Genomic DNA, 21,635 nt, shown 5'->3' with positions numbered 1-21,635 from the left:
TGCTTGGAGCAACTGAGGAAAACTACTAAAGACCTCAATACAGATTGACAGTGTTTCGGACGAGAACCTCCGGTGTACAAGCGCAGAGCGTCCCCGTTGCACCAACCTGCTTCACGTTTGGTTCAGACCTCACACTTCTACCACAAAGTGCTGACAACTAGCAGAACGTGTTCTCATACCACGTGCTGATAGCAAAATGAGCGGGAATCCGAATGTTATATTCTGTAGTCACCTAGACTGCTCGAACCAATCACGCTGATGCTATTTGTGCAATGAAGTATGAAAGAATACACAAAAATACTCATGAGGCCAAGAGGTGAGACATCTGCGGGCTAGCCATGAAACTACTTGACAAAACACCGAAGCAGTGAAACCGCACATTGCATTCTAACATTCAGTCAGCGAGACCTTAGGCCGTTACCATTGCTCAGGCGGTTAGTCGCTGGCTTCCCACCTCGGCGGCCTGCGTTCAAGGTCATGTAGGATTTGTGGTGGACAAAGTGACACTAGGGTAGGTTTTCTCCGAGTACTTTAGTTTCTCCTACCAAGTCTCATTCCACCGACTGCTCCACTCACAATCAATCATCCCGGGCTGGTAGAGAGTCGTGGAGTATCAGATCTGAAACAGTTCAAGGGTTCGTCTCTGTGTACTAGTTAGCACTTGTTTTCCATATTCAGGTGATCCTGAGTTCGATTCTCTGCCTAAGTATCGTGTGGACAGGCATAAGCTTGTTCGTTATTGTCTTCATTTTCTTCTGGGAAAAAAACCTGAAATAGTACATTAAAACGGTGTACGGCCTCCTCCTTCCACGTTTTTCCCATATTGCTATTCACAATCATGTTCCCATTCAACATTCTGAAGCATATGCAACTGGGAAAACTCTCCTAAATATATTCAGAAATAAACTCCATTATCACAAAGCGTCAACAGTTAAACTAGGATCCCACTACACACGATCAGTGCAGACTGGATGTGCGAATCGACGTAAACTCCGCGTAGAATTGCGTCCTGCTGTGTACCGCACTCGACAGACTGGTGCACACTGTACTTATATACTCGTATATATCCTCTGTTAGCAATGTACTGACAGGAGTTCTCCCGGGAGTCTATCGTTTCCCTCGTTCGGGCTACGTTCTTTTCAGGGAAAAATCAAAGCGAAACCAAAAGTGTGTTTAAGAAAGTTTCGGAAGCAAGTGAGAATTCTATCGAACTGCTGCGGCGTGGGAACGGGATACAGAAACTTCAAGAGAGTCATGGGGGGGATCCCCTTCAAACTATAACTTCTGATTATTAAGAAAGAAACGTTTAATGTCACACACAACATTTCTTAAGAAACGATTTTACAGACATGAAGGCGATGAGTTAATCCGAGAAATTCCCCTCCGCTACAAGCAGAGAATATACCAGCGTCCTCTGTTAACCTCTTCCTTTCTGCTAATGCAACTATAAACCATTTTACTATAAGGTTTTTAACCCGTACCATGCAATTAATGTGGAAGTTGACCCTGTGCTTAAGAGGAGCCGGGATAGCGCAGTCGGTATAGCGACTGGTTACGGGCTTGACGACCGAGGGATCAGAGTTCGAGTCTCTCTCTTCTCCACGTCGTCTAGACCGGCTGTGGGACCCAGCCTCCTATCCAGTGGGTAAAGAGGCCGGGGCGTGAAGCTGACCACTCACCTCCAACTAGTGCCGCGGTCAAGAAAATGTGGATCTATACATCCGCTACCCCATACGCCATAGTGCTTAATTAGTTAAGCAGAGGGACAGCTTTACCTTTTACCCTGTGCTTAAGTATCACATGAAAACATTCTAAATATCGGAGCTATACCGAGGGGAGCGACTGTTAACTTCAAACTCACGCCGCTTTGCCACAGACGGTCAAACAGAAACACATTAACACATTCTGACTGAAAGAACACTACACTCGGGGGTCCAAACACGGGGATGCAATCCACGCAGTTAGATCTGCCGGCCACTATGCTAAGGACACTTGCTCACCAATCTGCAACAGTGGTGTGACGTCCACGTTTAGTTCCCACAAGAACAGCATTGCAATCTGAGAGTAACAAACATACGTCGGACACAAATGCAACATTGGAATGACTACGGACTACATGGAACAGAGTCCTTCCTAAAGAGCTACTCACAGAGGCCGTACCATAGCTCAGGCAGTTAGTCGCCGGGCTCTGTACAGTGGCGTCCCGAGTTTAATACCAGGTCAAGTCATGTGGGATTTGGAGTGGGTAAAATGGTATTGCAGAAGGTTTTCTCCGAGCAGTTCGGTTTCCTCTGCCAGTCCTAATGCCACGAACTGCTCCATATTCGTCTATCAACCGGGGCTGGTACAATAGGCCGCACCCCACGAAACTAGCGGGCCATAGGATCCTCCGGTTAAATTATATATTTATAAGAGCACTGATGAGACATTATTTGAAGCTAGTTTAATCCACCTTCACCCAGAACTTCAGATCCATTTTAATATCATCCCATCTAATGTAATCCCATCGCATTCTCGACTAAAATCGTGTTACTTTTCCATCCCCTCCATTTGAATACAGAATTTTAACTGGTGCCTATTATTCGTCTACAAGCAGTCTGCCCATTCCATGTGTTTCGCATACAACCTACTACTAACATTTAAAAATGTTTAAATTCGCTTACTGGGGGGTGGAGTCCAGTTGGGTGCAATCGGCATGGCGGCCACTGATTGGCCTACTGTACCTGCCCCAGGTGATTATGATGATGGAGAATTTGATGGAATGAAGATTGGCAGGGGAAACCGAAGTACTCGGAGAAAAACTACCCCAGCGCCACTTTCTCCACCACAAATCCCACTTGACCACAACCGGGTTTGAATCCGGGCCGCCGCGGTGGGAAGCCAACGACTAACCGCTTCAGCTATGGCGCGGCCCAACCCACTACTAACATTCGCCGCTTTGGAAAACTGAAAAACGTGCGAAGACGCCTAGATATGAATGAATGAATACACAAACAGAGCTACATGTGTCCAGATGTATCGCTTCCGGGGAAGACCTTCGATCTACCTACCATGGAGGCAGGAAAGACAGCGGCACGGATGTGCATTACCATAATGAGATTGCGAACAACCTGTACAGGCGTGGCAGCAGAAGGCCTTGGATATAAGGTCAACCCATGGAAGCAAACAAGACAGAAACGATAGCCACGGCGAGAAGCGGCAAATTACATCTAATACGAACAACAAAAGTGAAATACGAGGTCCAGATGTTTATATCCCCAGATGTACACCTCACTTCATAATTACACTCTGAAATTAAGCTCAACGGCGTGGCCTTCAAGCAAACCCATGTTAATTTCGTTCGATTCCGAAACACTGATTAACGCTCTAAGTGCAATACCAACAACATCCGACGCCAAGAAATAATGCGCTGTTTTATAAAACCTGTCGGTAAAGAAAGCATAAAATTATACTTTTGGCTTTTGTTTTGCATGAGTGACCATCTTGGTCATTAAGAGAATAACACAGACTGTCGAACAGCATTGGTCGACAATCACGTGTTGGACAGGAACTAGCTTATGTTTTACTTTCGGGGGTACGCGGTAGCGTAATTGGTTGAGGCATTATGCTACAAGTCGGAAGGTCGCGGGTTCGATTTCCGATGAGGTCACTGGATTTTTCAATTGATCTAAACCTTCCAGCCGCATTATGGCCCTGGGGTTTACTCAGCCTCTTAACAGAAATGAGTATCAGGAATCTTCCTGGAGGAGTAAAGGGCGGCCGGTGCGTAAGGCTGAAAACATTACTGCCATCTGTGAGCCGATTGTCTAGAAAATGTGGGAACCTCAACCTCTCAAAACCCTACGGGCCTCCACGGCCTAATACAGGTATAACTTTACTTTTTTGTTTTGCTTGCAAGCACTGTGCCGCTACCACAGTATTCCTGGCTGAATTTGCAAGCTTCGACGTTTCGAGCTGAACTGAAGCTTTGACAACGCTGCAGCATTCTTCCGTCCGAGTTCAGGGCTGCTACTTTACACACGCTCGTGGCCAGTGGAACCACTGTAGGGGGAAGTTACAGAGAGCTATAACAGTTCCCATATATCATCAGGAGGAGGAGATGGATGATAATTACATACCTAGTTTTAGTCGAAACCTCTCACAGGAAGAACCAGATGTAGGAGTAACGCAGAGGTGTCCCAGTACTTAATTAAGCACCATGGTATGAAAACATATGGAGGATGGAGGAATAGCTCCTTGCATTCTTAATCTCGACGCTAGATGGAGCTGAGTAGTCAACTACTTACCCCGGCAGCTTTCTCCCTAGAACAAAGTCTAAGGTGGACCCCGAAGCTGGGCTGGAAACGCTGACCGCTATGCGGATCTCTGTTCCTGTTAAGAATCCAAGCCCTACCGCTTGGTCATCCAGCCAGTAGTTTGTTCCTACTTGGTGTAGCTTGCAAGACAATATTAAGATTGACTTTAAAGGATGCAGCATATGAAGACACAGTCTGAGGTCGTATGGCTCAGCACAAATCATACGATGTGTGTACCTTCGGATTCTACATACGGCGGGGAGACGTCTTGAGCAGCTGAGCGAATATCAGCTTCTAAAGAAATGCTCTGTTCCATGGAGTTTGTTAGTTAACGGGACATGGCAAAGGGGAGGAGAGAGTAACACCCTCGAAAAAAAAAGATACATATCAGCATATAATAACTGTGTACCCAAAACATATGGCAAGCCTGCTTTAAAATATTCGAACTTGACCAATGTGCTTCCAGCAGGTGGCCATATTTAAACAGTATTGCCCCACGTGCTCCGTAAGGAAACTGTTTGGTCCTACAAACCACTGCAGAGTTTCATATAATATTATTTCGGTAATATCCAAATGAACCAATTAGTCCCGTGCACTGATTCTAACTACTTCCAATTAGTAAGCGGTATTACTGATTAAAAGCCAATAATTTACCAACAAGCTTGCTGCGAAATCAACACAACTAATTCTAAGCGACAAATTCTGTTAGCATTACTGTATTATTATTATTACACCGAGCAGGCATTAGCAGTAAAACACCCGATTAAAATTCTTCCGTGAACAGATTCGAAGGCCGAACAGGAGAACTGATATTCTTACCAAGGTTTTACTCAGTCATTCCAAGCTAATGCCGAGGAGCTGCCTTACAGCCCGCCACGGCAATTTCCTTTACAATTCTTTTCAATGAGTCCAATGCGTGATATGATACACATAACGTATAATATTGTAGCATGCAGACCCGTTGCTAAGTAATGACTCTACAAACGTCCGCTGTTACGCAACAACCGCGGAATAAGCAAATATACGGCAGCAGTTACTACGTAATGACCTCACAAATATATTCCCAAGGCAATAAGTAAACTACGAGGTGCGTTATGCGCGGTCCGTGCTGAAAAGGTTAAAACTGGAAAAGTTTAGAGCTCAACCAGTTGCGGGAGATTCGCCAGCCAACAAGAATGTAAACAGAGGCCTTCTGTTAGGATCCGTCACCTGGAAACGAATAGTAAAAACGAACTGAGAATATTTATAGATGCTGTAGTGAGAATACGAGTGCATGAAATAGTGAACAGTGCTATAGTTACTTGAATCTACGATCTGTAAGTAATCAGTAAATCCAATCAGCAATCCAAATCCCATCTACAGTCACTGCCCTACATGACAATCATATTTCATCAAAATTATTCCATCAGCTAATAAGCCTTGACATATTTCACTTCTGTGCAAAACACCCCTGTGGTGGTGGTGGTGGTGGTGGTGATTCGGCTTGTAAAAGAGAGACTATATCTTTTAATTCCGTTGTATTAGTCGGAATCGAGAAGGATCCCCCAATCAAAGTAAAGATAATCAACCATTAATCGCTCCCACCCACAAAAACCAAATTCTCGCATGTTTAATATACTTCGAAAAATGTGTGCTGGATCAATTCAGTGTTCATCACTCAACACAATGATAACCAATCACTCGAGGAAGGAAATACAGACCAACTACCGTCATGTAAGTGGTAAAGCTATCCCTGTAACAGGCCGTGAAGGCGCATAGGGTTGTGAGACGTCGAGACTCCCAACATTTTGAGTAGAAAATAGGCTCACAGATGGCGGTAAGGTTGTCAGCCTTACGCTCCGTCTGCCCTTTAGTCCCCACGAATATTTCTGGTACTCATTTCTGTCAGAGGCTGTGTCGACCCCAGGGCCATAGTGCGGCTGAAAGGATTTGGTAAATTGGAAAAAATCCACCTCATCGGAACTCGAAAGCGCGACCTTCCGGCTTGTAACTACGCTACCGCGTGCCTCCAAACAGAAAGGACGACGTATACTAAATTGCAGTGTAAAGGCATAACATTACATTTTTCATATTTCACATTCGTGTACGGCATTAAACCCGTGCTTGCAGGAAGTAAATTAATTATGCGCGGAGAACAGAGCCTCCCCCCCACTTCCTTGATTACGCTTATGCTTATTAATAGTAGAGGCACATGACCACGTCACACTTCACGTAATGACTTAAGCAGTTGGCAACAGAAACATTACATAATGCCAGATGTTAAGTTTTTATTGTGTTCAGAATATTCACAACCAAACTAAAAATGATATACAATTTGTCTTTTTGTTTTCCTTGGCACTACAGCCCCAGTGAGCCCAGGCCTACCTCCAAGAACTTTCCGTTCACTTCGGTTTTTCTATATCTCACACATACGGTAGGACTCCTTGGGTGAATGATCAGCTCGTCGCAAGGTCTCTACCTGTACACAAACACAGAAAAACGCACACAAACATCCATGCCCTGAGTGGGATTCGAATCCACGATCCCAGTTTCCAAGCGAGCGAAGACAGTACATGCCTCAGACCGCTCGGCTACCGTGACCAGCCGATTATAATTTACGTAAGCAAATATACGCAACACGTCTGCGATAGGAAGGCCTACATCGTCCTCATGGTAGAATGTGATGTGGTGACATCGGGCTGAAAGTCACAAAACACTACACAGAATGCAGACACGGTGTGAGCCGGTTTCCTCAGTTCATCTAACCACATCCTGCCACTAGTCCCTATTCTGAGCAACAAGACTCCAGTACACACTCTTCCGGTCTGTTTTTCTGCTCCTTTCTCATCTATGCACACACCCTCCAAGTGGCCTCTTCCCTTCAGGAGCTTCTATAAATATTTTGTATGCATTTCTCATTTCTCCATCCCCTTCGCCTCAAACAAAAAAATACTCCGTGACCTGTAGTCCGCAAGCGAACTATACCGACCGAGATACCGCCGCTTGTCGGCGAATTAGTGCCAGCTTTAGTGAATAGAGGATGTCACGTGGTCGGTTTTCTACACCGGAGCTACTACGTCCGTGAAATAGCTCCTCAGTCACCATCATGAGACTAGGTGGGCCCCGTTTGAGACCCACTACTTCTCAGAAAATCTGAAGCGCCGGAAATCGAACCCGGGACCTCTTGATCTGTGACCACTAGACCACAGACGTGGTGTCCATCCCCCACAACACAGTCTCCTTAATTTTACAGCCCTATTATTATCTGGCGTGAAGTGCAAATTACGAAGCTCTTCTCTCTGCGGTTTTCTACGATCTTATGTTGGTTACTCCCTCTTACACCTAAATATTTTCCTCAGCAACCTCTGAATTGACTCCAGAAATAATATTAAGACCAGAACGCTGGGAGAAATGTGTACAAAGAAGTGGAAATTATGTGGAAAAATAAAGAAAGGTCTGTAGATTGAGGTGGTGTATTTGGTTTGTCAATAACAAAGCATGTTACTTTACAAAAAATTGTTGCTCATGACTTCCAGTACGACCCTCGTAATTACAGAAGATCGAGATATGGTGGTGTGAAGCAAATGCCAGCATAAGAATGTAAACGCAAATGTTCAACTCTGATTTGATTTTATGTAGCTATTAACATAATCACTCAACTGCGAATATTTCAAATTGAATAACTCAACCATACTTAGGTAAACTGATTACGAACATAGTATTGCTACATTGCATGGCCTACAGGGAAACAAATCGGACAAAACAATACAGCTGCTTACACATACCGGTACAGAAACCAGCCAACCACAAGGAATTTCAATAAATACGAGCGATTAAACAGGAACGCAGCATTTACAATAAAATTGATATCTTCTGCAATGTGACGTCAGGAAGTCTGGTAGATGCTTGCCTCCACCTTTAGAGTAAAGCTTCTGCCCTGAAGATGAAAGCAGCATGCTCCTCCGAAACGTCTGTAAATATCTGCCTTATTACCAGGCGTCACATGAAAGCAGACCAATCTTCTGTTTACAGCTGACCTGTAATGACACCAGTCACATCTATTTCCTTTCCTTTATACGTTCATTGCAGAGCCAATATTCCTCTTCAGTACGCCAAGCGCGGCAAGGGACATTCGGTTTCACGACTTTCTACTGCATGAGATGCGAAAGAAGATCGACAGAACAGGACGAGATGCGTGGGACATGCAATTCATACGGAGGAAATGGTAAATGCACGTATGATTTCTGCCGGAACCACCAAGGTAAGAGTCACTTGCATGACGGGCGCTAAGACGTGAGGATAATATTAAAACTGATATCAGAACAAGAAGTTCTCGGAAGAACTAAGGGCGTAGTTTCCTTTGATACGACAAGGACAGCGTAGAAAATGACGCGACCAACAATTCCTCTATTGTTAAGTGTGTATTCGTTGTCACCGTAACGTTTTTACCTATCCTTTGCCTAGCAACGATAGGGGAATACATATACAGACATACATATTGATGGGAGGGATTTATGAAGTACTCCGTTGAGACGGGATCGGCTACCATGATGTACATACCAAGTTTCATAAAATTTGGTTCTGGCATTCAGAAGTTAAGAGGGAGAGATACACACACACCATGGTGATCGCATAACATTAGTCTATTTCTTTAGAAAGAAGGAAAGTAAATTAAAAACAATTGTGAGTGTGTGAATGTTACCAAGCTGGCCCAGGCTGGGCATCCACACGAACCCCTGTCTCTTGTAATATATGTATATACCACCAACAATGAAATAGATAAGGACCGTCCGAATCACAATGTACGTATCTTCCAACTGGAGTTTAGTTTTCACTTTTCTGCTTCTTCACCTAACAAGGATTAGGGCCCCTGGCCTGATAACATTCAGAACGAATTCTAAGATAACGCTGACATCATCACTCGGGTTAATTTGCGATTCCAGCGCCGAGCGACTTCTGCAATACGCATTTCGCGCTTCGCTCCGCTCTCATATAGAGAAGACAATAAGAATTGGGTGGTGACGTCACATAGCCCGAAGCCCCGCGTGATTTCGCCTGCGGCTGCGAACCTCGCCACAAAAAAGAACTGCATAGTGTGAAACTAGTCCGGAGAAACAATTGATCGCTGTGATGAAGCTGTGACCTTGCATGGAAAAGCCAAGTCGGAGGCAAAGTTGTGACCCAAGTTTCCCCTTTCTTCCCGCTCGACACTTGTCGACAACGACAAGAGAACCCACTCAAAATTTTGGGCAGCAGTAACGTGACAACTTTTTAATAAGTCGCAACCCACTGGTGGGTCGTTAGGAAACAGACGTTGAGAAGGGGTCGAAGAGAGTAGTGGGAACAAAAGCGAACAGAAACTTCACTGTCACCAGTACTACGATTGCTTGGTGCCACACCGAATCAATTACAACCATCATTTTTATCACAGCCGAGTGATGATTATATTTTTTGCTGAACGGAAGCTAATTCAGAAGACCGTAGGAGATTAAGGAAACGATAAATGATGTATTCTGCACTAGAAACCTTCATCGCATCGCTTGTTTCGTGCCAAGTTAGGGGATAACATATGTAACACTACCCATACTCCTCTCCCTCACGTGTCTTCATAGCACGGTACTTAACTAATTCAAGTAGCTCCTCAATTGCGTCACGAGGCTGAGCGGACCCCGTTTCAGACCCAACACTTCTCAGAAAATCTGGTAGACCCGGGACCTCTGGATCTGTAGGCAGGAACTCTGACCACTAGACCACAGAGGCGGTCGACGTAAACGTACATGACAGGAAAATATAAAAATGGTTTTAAACAAATATGGCCTCAGTGTCTGTACTAGATTCATCCATCTCATGAGAAGAGCATGGAGAAAAGAGACGGGACCAGCTCAACGATTATCAGGGACTCCGCTTCACAGACTTAAACAATGCATTGGTCAGATCTACAGTTGTTCCATTTAGTACAATTTCTGCACATATTTTGTTTCTGAGACCATGAAGATTCAGTTAAGGTTCACACGTCGCTCTTACAGTATTTAAATGCTGGAATGAGGCACTCCGCTAGCTGCAGAACAGTTGTGGTCTGATTACATCATGAGAGCGACATTCCCACGACATTTCTCGGTCGAAGGGAAAACAAATAGAAGTCGATCAGCAGGCAAGGGCACAGTTGTTCGCGACAGAAATCTTGATTGGTTCCTGCCAGGCGATAGAGAGGTATTGTTTCTATGCAGTGACCGACTTCTTTTTCTTCTAAACAAAATGGAGTGAAGTAGGACGCAGGAGGAGACAGGGCGTGACAAGCAGTGGGGTGAAATTATTTATCCAACCTTCCCAAGTTGCCTGTTACTGAACTGGAACAGAACTTCGGTACCGTCTAAATAAAAGCGTAGAGCTTCCGATTTGCTAAAATTCTTGCGGACAGGGCTCAGGAAGCGTATGTTCCATCACAGCGTTAGGCTCTTTTCGAAGTTACAAAGGAGTTTTCTCCTTTGAGCCTATTTCCGTGTTGCTTAAGGAAGGAGGGGTTCCTAGCAACGTGATCGCGTCTCTGCCTGGTAACGTCTGAACCAATAACGGCTTTTATTAAATTTAGTACGAACATCACACCACTAGGGGCCACTCCACCTTCGTAATTTCTAATTTCCTTCAGCAAGGTAATAAACGCGGTAGCAGTGCGAACGTCTGAAGTGAGTGAAACTAGAGCCATTTAATGCAGAGACCTGACACCTTGTAAGACGGCAGATGTTCGAAAGTAAGAAAATGTCGAGGAAATTATTTTCTAGGATATAAAACAATTGTATGCCGGTCATTGCAGCAGAGCTGTCTAAGGCATGTACTGTTTCCCTCGCTCGGAAACCGGGATCGTGGGTTCGAATCCCAAACAAAGCACTGATGTGTATGCGTTTATTCTGTGTATTTGTTGTCCTGTGTTTAGGTAGAGGCCTTGCGCTGAGCTGATCACCCGTTCAAGGAGTCCCACCGTCTCTAAAAATGATCATGAAACTGAGAAATCAGCCCCATGCTCCATAGTTGGAGCGGGAGGGGAGAGAAAGAAAAAAAAACAATTACACAGCAGCGGTGAGAAATACAACACGCAGTATAACACACGCAGTCACAGGAGCAAGACACAACACAAAGCACAATACACACACAAAAGTAGGAAGAATGCTACTCCGATAGAAGAAGATAGGTGTGACTCGCGTATTGAGATACGACATAAGGATGACAAATCCTGAACAGTTTTAATATTTTTAATATTTAAAATTTATCAATATACATGACGAATATATATTTTAGTATAAAGACAACAGGGCATGCAATGAAGTAGTTCGACGTACATGGAAAAGCACCTGAAGATGGCACTTTTATGCTGAAACATGTAGTGCAAGAGAGAAGAGTGAGGTGAATAAATGTATGCACTGTAAGACGGTCAGAATAAATCATGGACATAAATCAGTGCAACAGGACGCTAAAATATAACATTAAAAATATAACATGAGAAATACAAATTTAGCTGTCGATTTGGCGGTAAATATAAACTAACCAATGGAGATGTGGATGTGAAATGCTGTAGGGAAACATAATAAAAACTGTGCATGATATGTTATTTACATGTCAACACTATGAACACGGGGACAGGACGAAAACAGGCGAGGTTATATCCGATAAATTTAACCTAATCGGAATCCATAGCACAAAAATAGACCAACAATATCTAGCCACGTGTTAGCGAATAAAATATTCTAAAGAAAATCGGCGTGATAAATTTTGTTTTCCGCCATAGCCTACTTCAAATAAATTGCTTAAAAGGGTTGAAAGGAGAGCGAAACTTTCGTCTAAGAGCCACGCCGTGACGTAAATCTTCACGCATTCTAGACCTTGAAGTAAATGGAGCACATCTGTTAACTTCACGGCCAGGCTAGTTCTAACAGCGCTCTGATTTTACGTTATCTTTTCTTACGACTACGGGTCCATTGAGAACTAGGCTTCATAATCTTATATTTTATCGGTGGGTATACTCAGACATCAAAACGAACTGCAGGTCCCAAGCACTGTAGTACTCTGCCAAATGACTGTTCTTGTTTATATAATGCTCCCAACTTCGCAGCAGGATTGCTGCAATGTCTTCACTCTCGCAGTCCTACGCACCTTCCTGATAAATGATATCAGGTTCAAGTTCATACACGATTATAAGACATCGCTCATCCATCTGGGGGCGGGTGTGCCGCCTCCCTGGGGCAGCAGAGACCCGCACAATGAGGGAATTATTAAGGCACGACCGAACAGACGCGAATGAAGACGTCACTTAACAAAAACGGACGGTTCATCCCAGAGAAAGGATAAAACATGAACGTTTACAAAGAACTGAGTTTAAAAGTGGTGATATTTATGAGGATCTCAGAAGCGTAATGAACTGTGTTACTACGCTACTCAACGTAATGAAAGAGAATCGGAAGAGCGTGAAACGTAGTACGCTTGAGAGAATTAGAAATGCGTGTAAAATGTTGGAAGGTCTATGCGTATTGTGTGCATAAAATAAAACGGATCTTGTGTAAACAGAGTGTGAAGGAGGGCTTTCGTTCCAGTTGATTCAGGATGGAGTAAGGGCGGCCGCACACCAACTGTATTAAGACAAGCATCAAGACATGAGACAAAAGACGCAGCCTTGCTTCATTCGTGATTCGTCAGCATCATGACTCAGACCGGTGTGCGGCGGTTTTCATAATCTCGTTCGTTTCAACTGTGCTCTGTTTTTTTTGCGTCATGTCGAAGACATCGTGTCTTGACGCATACCGGTGTGCGGCATACCTAACATGTCGCGGTTTCTATGAATTCAGCGACAAACCTATAGGTTCTGTAGGAAGAGCGATTTCTTGACGGACTGCGGTTATCAAATTTCGGAGATCGCGGTGGCCAACCATGAAGTTTCTTACAAACATTTATCAACTGGCTCATGATCCAACGACAGGATTCTGTGAACACAGCAACATAACTTCGGGTTTTATAAAAGCTTAAAATTGCTTTACATGTGACTATGAACTTTCCAGTCGTGAAGATCAGGAACCAATGATACTATAACGTGTTTTGTCTCTGAAGACGCCGTTCAGATTGTTAACTGGTTTATTTAACAACCTACAAGTCGTAACTACAATTGATTATAACACTGTTGCGGGTTTAGACAATTTACAAATCCTACACACTAATCTATTCACTCTATCTTCTAGAGTCTTCACGTATTTATAACGCGGGAGCTATACAAGTCTCTCTGAATTACACACTCCCAATATAACTATACTATCCTGAGCCAGATCAATCAAATCCATGCCAGCCCATCCTACCTCTCTAAGATCCATTCTAATATTGTCCACCCACCTACGCCTTGGTCTTCCCAGTGGTCTGTTTCCTTCTGGCTTTCCCACCAATATCCTATACACATTCCTCATCTCCCCCATTCATGCTACATGCCCTACCCACCTCATCCTCCTTGACTTGAACATTCTAATTATACTTGGAGAAGAGTACAAGTTATGAAGCTCCTCATTATGCAGTTTTCTCCAACCTCCTGTCACTTCATCTCTCTTTGGTCCAAATATTCTCCTCAACACCCTCAATCTATGTTCCTCCCTTAATGTCAGAGACCAAGTTTCACACCCATACAGAACCACAGGCAAAATTATAGATTTTTATATTCTAATTTTTATGCTTTTAGACAGCAGACGAGGAGACAAACGGTTCTGGACTGAATGGTAGCAAGCATTACCCGAGTTCAATCGCCTCTTAATTTCCTCCTGAATCAGGTTTCGATCTGTTATCATTGTTCCTTAATATCTGAATTGTGCCACATTTTCAAAACATCTGTTTCCTATCTTTATATCATGATTTTGCCCTGCATTTTGGTGACGAGACAGTAACATATACTTAGTTTTCTCAGTGTTTACTTCTAGACCAACCTCTTTAATTGCGTCAATTAAAGTTTGTGTTTTTTTCTTTATGGTATCTACATTAACACCCGGTAGATTCACATCATCGGCGTAGGCCAACAGCTGGTGTGTCCCGTTTAGTTTCAATGCCACCTGGTTTCCCTGGACGTTCCTAATGGCATATTCTAAAGCAAAGTTGAAAAGTAGTGACGAGAAAACATTTCCTTGTTTTAGACCTTTCTGGATAGGAAATTTATCAGACAAATGTTTACCTACACGGACTTTACTACACGTTTCGTTAAAACACATTTTAATCAACCTAACTAGTTTCATGGGTATCCCAAACTCTATCAGGATATTGTACAATACTTCCCTCCTAACTGAATCATAGGTTTTCTTGAAGTCTAAGAATAGCTGATGTACTGTCTCATCGTACTCCCATTTCTTCTCCAATATAGTGCGCTGTAGGGATTAGGTAAATTAAAAATCCAATGACCTTGTTGGGAACCAAACCCGGAACCTTTCGGCTTGTAACACAGTGCCTCAACCAACTATGCTATCGCGTGCCCAAATATTCTAATGAGTCTGACAAAAACAGACTGGCGCGGGGTCAGAGCGGAGTGGCAAGCTCTTGTGAACCTTTCGATTCCATACGAGGCGGAGAATTATACACGAGTAGCTGAGCGACAATTAGCTTCTCAAAAATGTCTCTCTATCTCTCTCCATGGGATTGATTTTTACCCAACAGCCCCAACCCCTTTCCATTGTACCTGAAGATGCAGGTAGAAAAGGTAAATTTGTCCCTGTGCTAATTAAGCACTATGCCATGAAGACGTATGGGGGAGTGAATGTATAGATCCACATTTTCTTGACCTCGGCACTAGTTGGTGAGTGGTGAGCTTCACGCTTCGGCCGCTTTATCCCCGGGAAAGAACCCCCGTTACCCATTGTGTAGGAGGTTGTGTGGGCCACAGAGCCGGTCTGGACGATCGGAGAAGTGAAAATTCTTGACTCTACTGGGACTCGAACTCCAATCCCTCGGTCGTCCAGCCCATAGCCAGTCGCTATACCGACTGAGTTATCGCGGCTGCTCACCTGAAGACGCAGACAGAACAAAACTGTAAAACGAAAAAAAAAATAAATATCCGGTCAATACACGATGGAGAGCGTCCAAAGAAAACGTTACCACAATGTCACCTTCCAAACCACGAACATATGAGTATAGACATGGACGAGCGAATGAAGCCAAAGCCTGGAAGCTACAGCCAGTAAAACTGACAATGACATCACACAGTCTTAATTGTAGTAGGCGAACTGATGAGGTGAGTGGGTACTGCAAAAGCCACTTAAAACTAGTCTGGCCACTCGAGTAGAGGAAGAAGTGAACATTAATATCTGGTCCTCCTCCCCACATCAGATTCCTGTTTTAATGTCACCGCACACACTCACTGTCAGTACCTTTCTTAATTTCGGCCGGCACCTCAAGCCCAACAGACAAAGCTACGAGTAAACAATCTTGTCGAGGGCTAAACTCTAAAAGCGAATTTCACGTTATATAATTGCTAAATCTTGTTCACTTAATTAAAGCAGTAAAGTACGCCAGATAAAAGCCCACACATTTCAGTTTAAGAGACCGTTCTAACCGCATGCAATCACCTATCTTTTACACCGGTTCTTGTTAATAGCTTGAATATTACAGGACCCAAAAGAAAAAGTGAACACAATTTGCACTCCAGTTCTCTTCTGACAATATTTAACTGCGTGCAAACCAAACACGTGTAACAAAAAGAAAAGAACTTAAGTATACTATACATATAAAAGTAAAGGTAGTGGGTAGTTCTCTGATACTGGATGCGTAGAAACTCCACTGTCATGTCGGTCATCGCTGTAACACACTGCGATGACCAGTAAGAGAAATATGGCGGCGACTCCCACCACTTTAGGTCCATTTAGAACAAAACAAACTCCGTGGTTTTAGTCCGCAAACGAACCGAGCGACCGCCGCTTGTCCGTGAAGTTAGTTCCAGCTTTAGCGAATAGAGGGTGTTGCGTGGTCGGTGCAACGAATCCCAACGGCCGTTAATCCTGGAACGTGGTTCACTCAGCCTCGTGAGGTTAACTGAGGAGCTATTTCAAGAAAATAGCGGCTCCAGTCTAGAAAACAGAAATTAACGGCCATGGGGATTCCTTGCGCTGACCACGCGACACCCTCTATCCACTAAAGTCGGCACTAACTTCGCTGACAAGCGGCGGTCGCTCCGTTGGTATAGTTAGCTTGCGGACTAAAGCCACGGAGTTATGTGTGAAGGTGTCCACAGTTGTGGTAATGTCATGTAGCGGCAGTCTGCTGAAGGACGGCAGATAAATCGTGCATTCAAATGACTGAGAATGAAGACGCCGTGGATTATTCGAGATACTGGACCGGAATTTACTTGACGAGACTCAGTAAAGCAGAGAAAGATCCGTCAGGACAGCTGGTGTCTCAGCCGAGAATCTAACAAAGCACCTTCACAAAGCGTGCGCTGAGTGTTATCGCTGTAAGTTCAAGACGGTCGACATTCGAAATGAGCGTTGGGCTCCCTGTGAGTTGATTTCAATTTAATCTTGTTTTGTCACTACTCGAACTGCGTAACCTTAAGGTCGATAGTCTTCCAGCCGACGCCCACCGAAATGAGCAGTAAAGCGGGCGCAAAGTGAACCGTATATACATCCAAGGCCGCAGGGTAAGGTGGGGAGTACAAAAGAACACTTTAACAGAGCACCAGTACTCATGTCATTGTCGGCTGATATGTGACTACTGACGGCCTTTCGATTGGTAATCGGATTTACTGGGGACTTGTGACTACACTCTCCAGATCACTGTCACACAAATACTAATGTTCTCAGTCACGGTCTTCTCTACGCTGCTTGGCAACGTCTTCCGACAGCGGATTTCCCCTTCCTCCGGGTTCCCCAGCTGTCACCAGCCTCAGCTACCAATTACCGTAGCTCTCAACTGTCCCCCCTGCCTACCGACTCTCACCCGAATGGCTACAATGACATCACAGAAAACATCGCGTCCATCAGCCCCTCTACTGTTGCGGCTATCATGTGACGGCTACTGAGCCATCGCCTAGCAACGAGCGTGTTTACAAAGCTGCTCTCTAGCGACGGCTGATTCTACTTGTTTCATAATTCTGGCTTCCAGCAGACATGCCACAATATCGTGAATTCAGCTTAAAACGGCTATGACAGACAACAACAACAACCGTCAATAACAAATTTTTCGAGCTACCCACTCCCATATACTCTAAAAAAAGGGTTCGGAAATCACATTTTTGAAACAACTGTTAAGCGAGACAACTTGTACTCCGCTTAATAGTTACTGCTGCTTGGCATCTCCTAATTGTAAACCCACTCTTTCTTCCCACACTGGAGCATAGGGCCTTTCTCAGTTCCTTTGATCATTTTTACAGAAGGTAGGCCTCCTTGGACGGGTGACCAGATCGTCGCAATGCCCTATCTAAACACAGGACAATACAAACGCATAATAAACACATACCAAACATCCATGCCTTGTGCGGGATTCGAATGCACGGTCCCGGCTTCCGAGCGAGCGAGCGAAGACAGTACATGCCTTAGACCAGCCGTGTCAAACATGCGGCCCCCATAGCCCCAAAGTGCGGCCCCTCAACTTTTAGAGCCAATTCATATTAAAATCAATATTAAAATTTTAGTAGAAATATTTTTTGTAAAGACAATTTTCCAACAGACCAGAAGACAAGAAGTCTCACGCAGTCATAAATTAGCAGGCTGCAGGAAATTCAATATTTTGCTATTTCTAACATAATTTCTTGTGTAATCTCTCTTTTTACATATTGAAAAGTTGTTTGATACTTGTCAAAAATGGCATTCCTTTGCTTTTTAAAACTGTAAGATATGTGACTTTAGGTAATGATATTGAAATTATTCCTAAATACTAATAAATAGAATTACATTTCCTTGTATCAAAATCTAATGTATATTTCTATTTTGAAGTGCGGCCCTGGACTATTATTTAGAGGGCTGAGGTGGTCCTCTGTACAAGTTGAGTTTGACATGCCTGCCTTAGACCGTTCGGCTACCGTGACGGCAAACCCACCCATACGCTACCAGAAGTCAGTCAAATCCCAGTATCGATTTCTTCAAGCAATTGGATCAGTTACCGGCGCATCACCTAGCAAGACTTCATTGCATATCAGTCGAAACTGCTATCGAGCTGCCGAAACAAAATTCCGTGACTACGTCGTGACACGTCTAAATGTGGGTTCCGGGCAACGGGAGCTGAGAGATATACGAAGTTTGCAGGAACTGTGGCCACACATTACGTTTCAAACCGGATCTACTGAAATGACTCATCTCTTTCATTCTGAACAATATGCCCTACGGGGTAGCAATATACAGATCGAAAACAAATTCAATCCGCCCGCGGCGATGTTCATATATCCCCATACACAGCAAAGCGAATGGACTGTAAGCGAAATACAATAAATTAATAAACATATATAGGGATTTTATAGAAAGTTTTCGAGTCAGGCATTTACTGTTTTCATTTGTAGTACACATCTTGACATAAAGGTCGGGTTAGCTCAGTCGGTATAATGACGGGCTACGGGCTAGACGGCTGGGCTTTGATCCCAGAAGATGTAAGAGATTTTTCTCATATCCATAGTGTTCAGACTGGTTCTGGGTCCCACCCAGCCCCCTATCCATTGGATACCGAGACCTCTGTCCCCGGAGATACAGCAACCAGGGCGTGAAGCTTACCACTCACCTCTATCTGGTGTCGAGGTTGTGTCTTCCTACGTGTGTGTCACACACACATACCCAGCAGGCCCAGCAGTATAACACACGCAGTCACAGGAGCAAGACACAACACAAAGCACAATACACACATGAAAGTAGGAAGAATACTACTCCGACAGAAGAAGATAGGTGTGACTCGCGTATTGAGATACGACATAAGGATGACAAATCCTGAACAGTTTTAATATTTAAAATTTATCATTATATATAACGAATATATATTTTAGTATAAAGACAACAGGGCATGCAATGAAGTAGTTTGACATACATCGAAAAGCACCTGAAGATGGCACTTTAGTGCCGAAACATGTAGTGCAAGAGAGAAGAGTAAGGTGAATAAATGTATGCACTGTAAGACGGTCAGAATAAATCACGGACATTTACTTTTTTAGCTTCCTTTCCTTATTCTGAAAAAAATACGCTTATGGAATAATCATTGCTGTCTGTGTGTCTGTGAATCTCCCTTATTAACTTTTGAATGCCTAAACAAATCTTTCTTAAACATGTGTATAAGCAAGCACAGCGGCCCAAGAAATCATAACGGACAATATTAAGAATCTCCCTAATCGAGTTACATAGGAGGCACAACATCGGCCACCTTGAAGAGGGACGACAGGGGTTATTGACACGAACCGTATGGTTTATGTATTTTTATTTTTAACAAATTTTTAAAACTTTAAAACAACTTTAAACATTTCTATAACCAGAAAGGCTGCTGTGAGTGATAGACGGAACATTGTGTACTTTGACATTACGTGTGTATTTAATATGACAACTGTTGTGACTGTGGTTTCAAAAAAGTGTTTGGTGCCTCTGAAGATGATACAAATGGATCGAAACATGTAAGGCTAGTGAATCATCAAGTGAGAAAACTGAAATAGTCACACTGGACGGACTTGTCTTTCATAATTTATAATTGTGGACAGGAAAGGTGCTGAAGGACCTGCCCTTCGACCACTGCGGTCGCGGATTCGAATCCCAAATGAGACATGAACGTGTCACAGAATAAACCTGCGAAGATAGAATACCGTAGGAGTACACCGCTAATCTCGAAGCAGTTCAATAAACACGATTCCTGGGACAGTGTCGTTCGTCCTCGAGCCTTTATAACATCAGTCTCAATATTCCATGTCCTCACGTGTTTATCCGACTTCTAAGCGAACGTTTTCCAAGAGGTAAAAAGGTAAAGCTATCCCTGTAACAGGCCACGGAGGCCCATAGTGCTGTGAGACGTTGAGGGTCCCACGTTATCTAGACAATCGGCTAACAGATGGCGGTAAGTATGTCAGCCTTACGTGCCGGCGCCCTTTACCCCCCCCCCCGGGAAGATTCCTGGTACTCATTTCTGTTAGAGGCTGAGTCGACTCCAGGGCCATAGTGCGGCTGGAAGGATTGAGTCGACTGAAAAAATTCACCTCAAAGGGACTCGAACTCGCGATATTCCGGCTTGTAGCACTGCGCCTCAACAAACTACGCTACCGCGTGCCCCCTTTCCAAGGGATTTACCCGTCAAAATGATGAATGTATTCCATGCATCCCTCATCTTAACCACATTAACCATTAACCATAGTCTACTTGTTGCCACCATCCCAGAAATACTACGCGATCTCTTCCAATCACTGAGTTCCTTGTTAAGTAATATACTACACGGCAGGATTCTTAGGTCTAAATATTTTCCTGGGCACTTGAATTTCAAACGCGCGTAGCGTGTCTGCCTCTCAACGTAAGAGACCATATTTCACACCCATATAAAAACAACCAGCGAAGTATTTATTATTGTTCGCATTATCCTGAACATGAATATTCCTAGGAGTGAATAATAATAAAATTATTATATATAGAATATATTATATATAGAAACCCTGTACAATAAAAAGGAAGACGAGGCTCACGTGGGAAATCAACTGGCGTGCAGTGAAATCTAGGTTAACCAACTGATTTCAAAAACCTCGCACTTAGCGTGATGACGTCAATTTCATGATCAGTATCTACACCTACAACAGACACCACGAATGTAATTTATCCCCATCTATCGGGACAGAAACAATTATAAAATTCTGGAGCAGTCATAATATGAATTCCACATACAAGAAACAAAGATTAAGATGACACAAACACACGAAACCTGTTTCACAGGAGTAACGAGAAGAATTCATTATACGCAAAACGTGTTAACTTGGGGCATTTGGTTCGTTCTTTGTACTAAGTTCATAAACTTAACAAATTTATACAACATAATGTCATCTGTGATTAATTATACGCACACGTTCTCACTCCGTTTCCACGGAAATATGCAGTTTTCATATGGATACCAGCTGCATGTTGGAAAATATATCTAAAGGATAGAAGTGTTAAGTAGAAAGACGGGAAGGAGATAAAGGGGCAAATAAAATGAAGAGACAGAGTGAAGGGTAAAGATACGAAAGAAATGAACACTCCTTTGAATTTGAAATGGGCCCCTTTCCACTATATATACGTGCTCACGCTACATGTTTCTTCTCCGAAACCACTAAACCAATTCCATCGCAACGTGGCAGAGGATCTACTTTACAAGTTGTGGGGCGAGTATAGTTCTCGTCCCTCTCGGTTCAAAGAATGACATTTTACATAAAACTCAAAG

The 21,635-nt window shown here is 43.6% G+C and overlaps 1 protein-coding gene and 1 long non-coding RNA gene across 10 annotated transcripts in view; one reads left to right on the top strand and one right to left on the bottom strand.

Annotated features, from left to right (window-relative positions):
- The window catches only part of LOC111865773 (semaphorin-1A), a 566,056-nt gene that overhangs the window by 264,728 nt on the left and 279,693 nt on the right, over window positions 1-21,635 (bottom strand). The window lies entirely within an intron of this gene.
- The window catches only part of LOC111865775, a 186,164-nt gene that overhangs the window by 102,274 nt on the left and 62,255 nt on the right, over window positions 1-21,635 (top strand). For all 3 annotated transcript variants that reach the window (XR_004513158.1, XR_004513159.1, XR_002843035.2), the window contains exon 3: window positions 8,364-8,535. This is a non-coding gene — a long non-coding RNA (uncharacterized LOC111865775). The remainder of the gene's footprint in view (window positions 1-8,363; window positions 8,536-21,635) is intronic.

Source organism: Cryptotermes secundus, unplaced genomic scaffold (genome assembly GCF_002891405.2).
Source record: "Cryptotermes secundus unplaced genomic scaffold, Csec_1.0 scaffold612, whole genome shotgun sequence".
Lineage (NCBI taxonomy): Eukaryota > Metazoa > Arthropoda > Insecta > Blattodea > Kalotermitidae > Cryptotermes > Cryptotermes secundus.
Note: the sequence above shows the minus strand (reverse complement) of the source record. Positions and strands in the feature narration are given on the sequence as shown.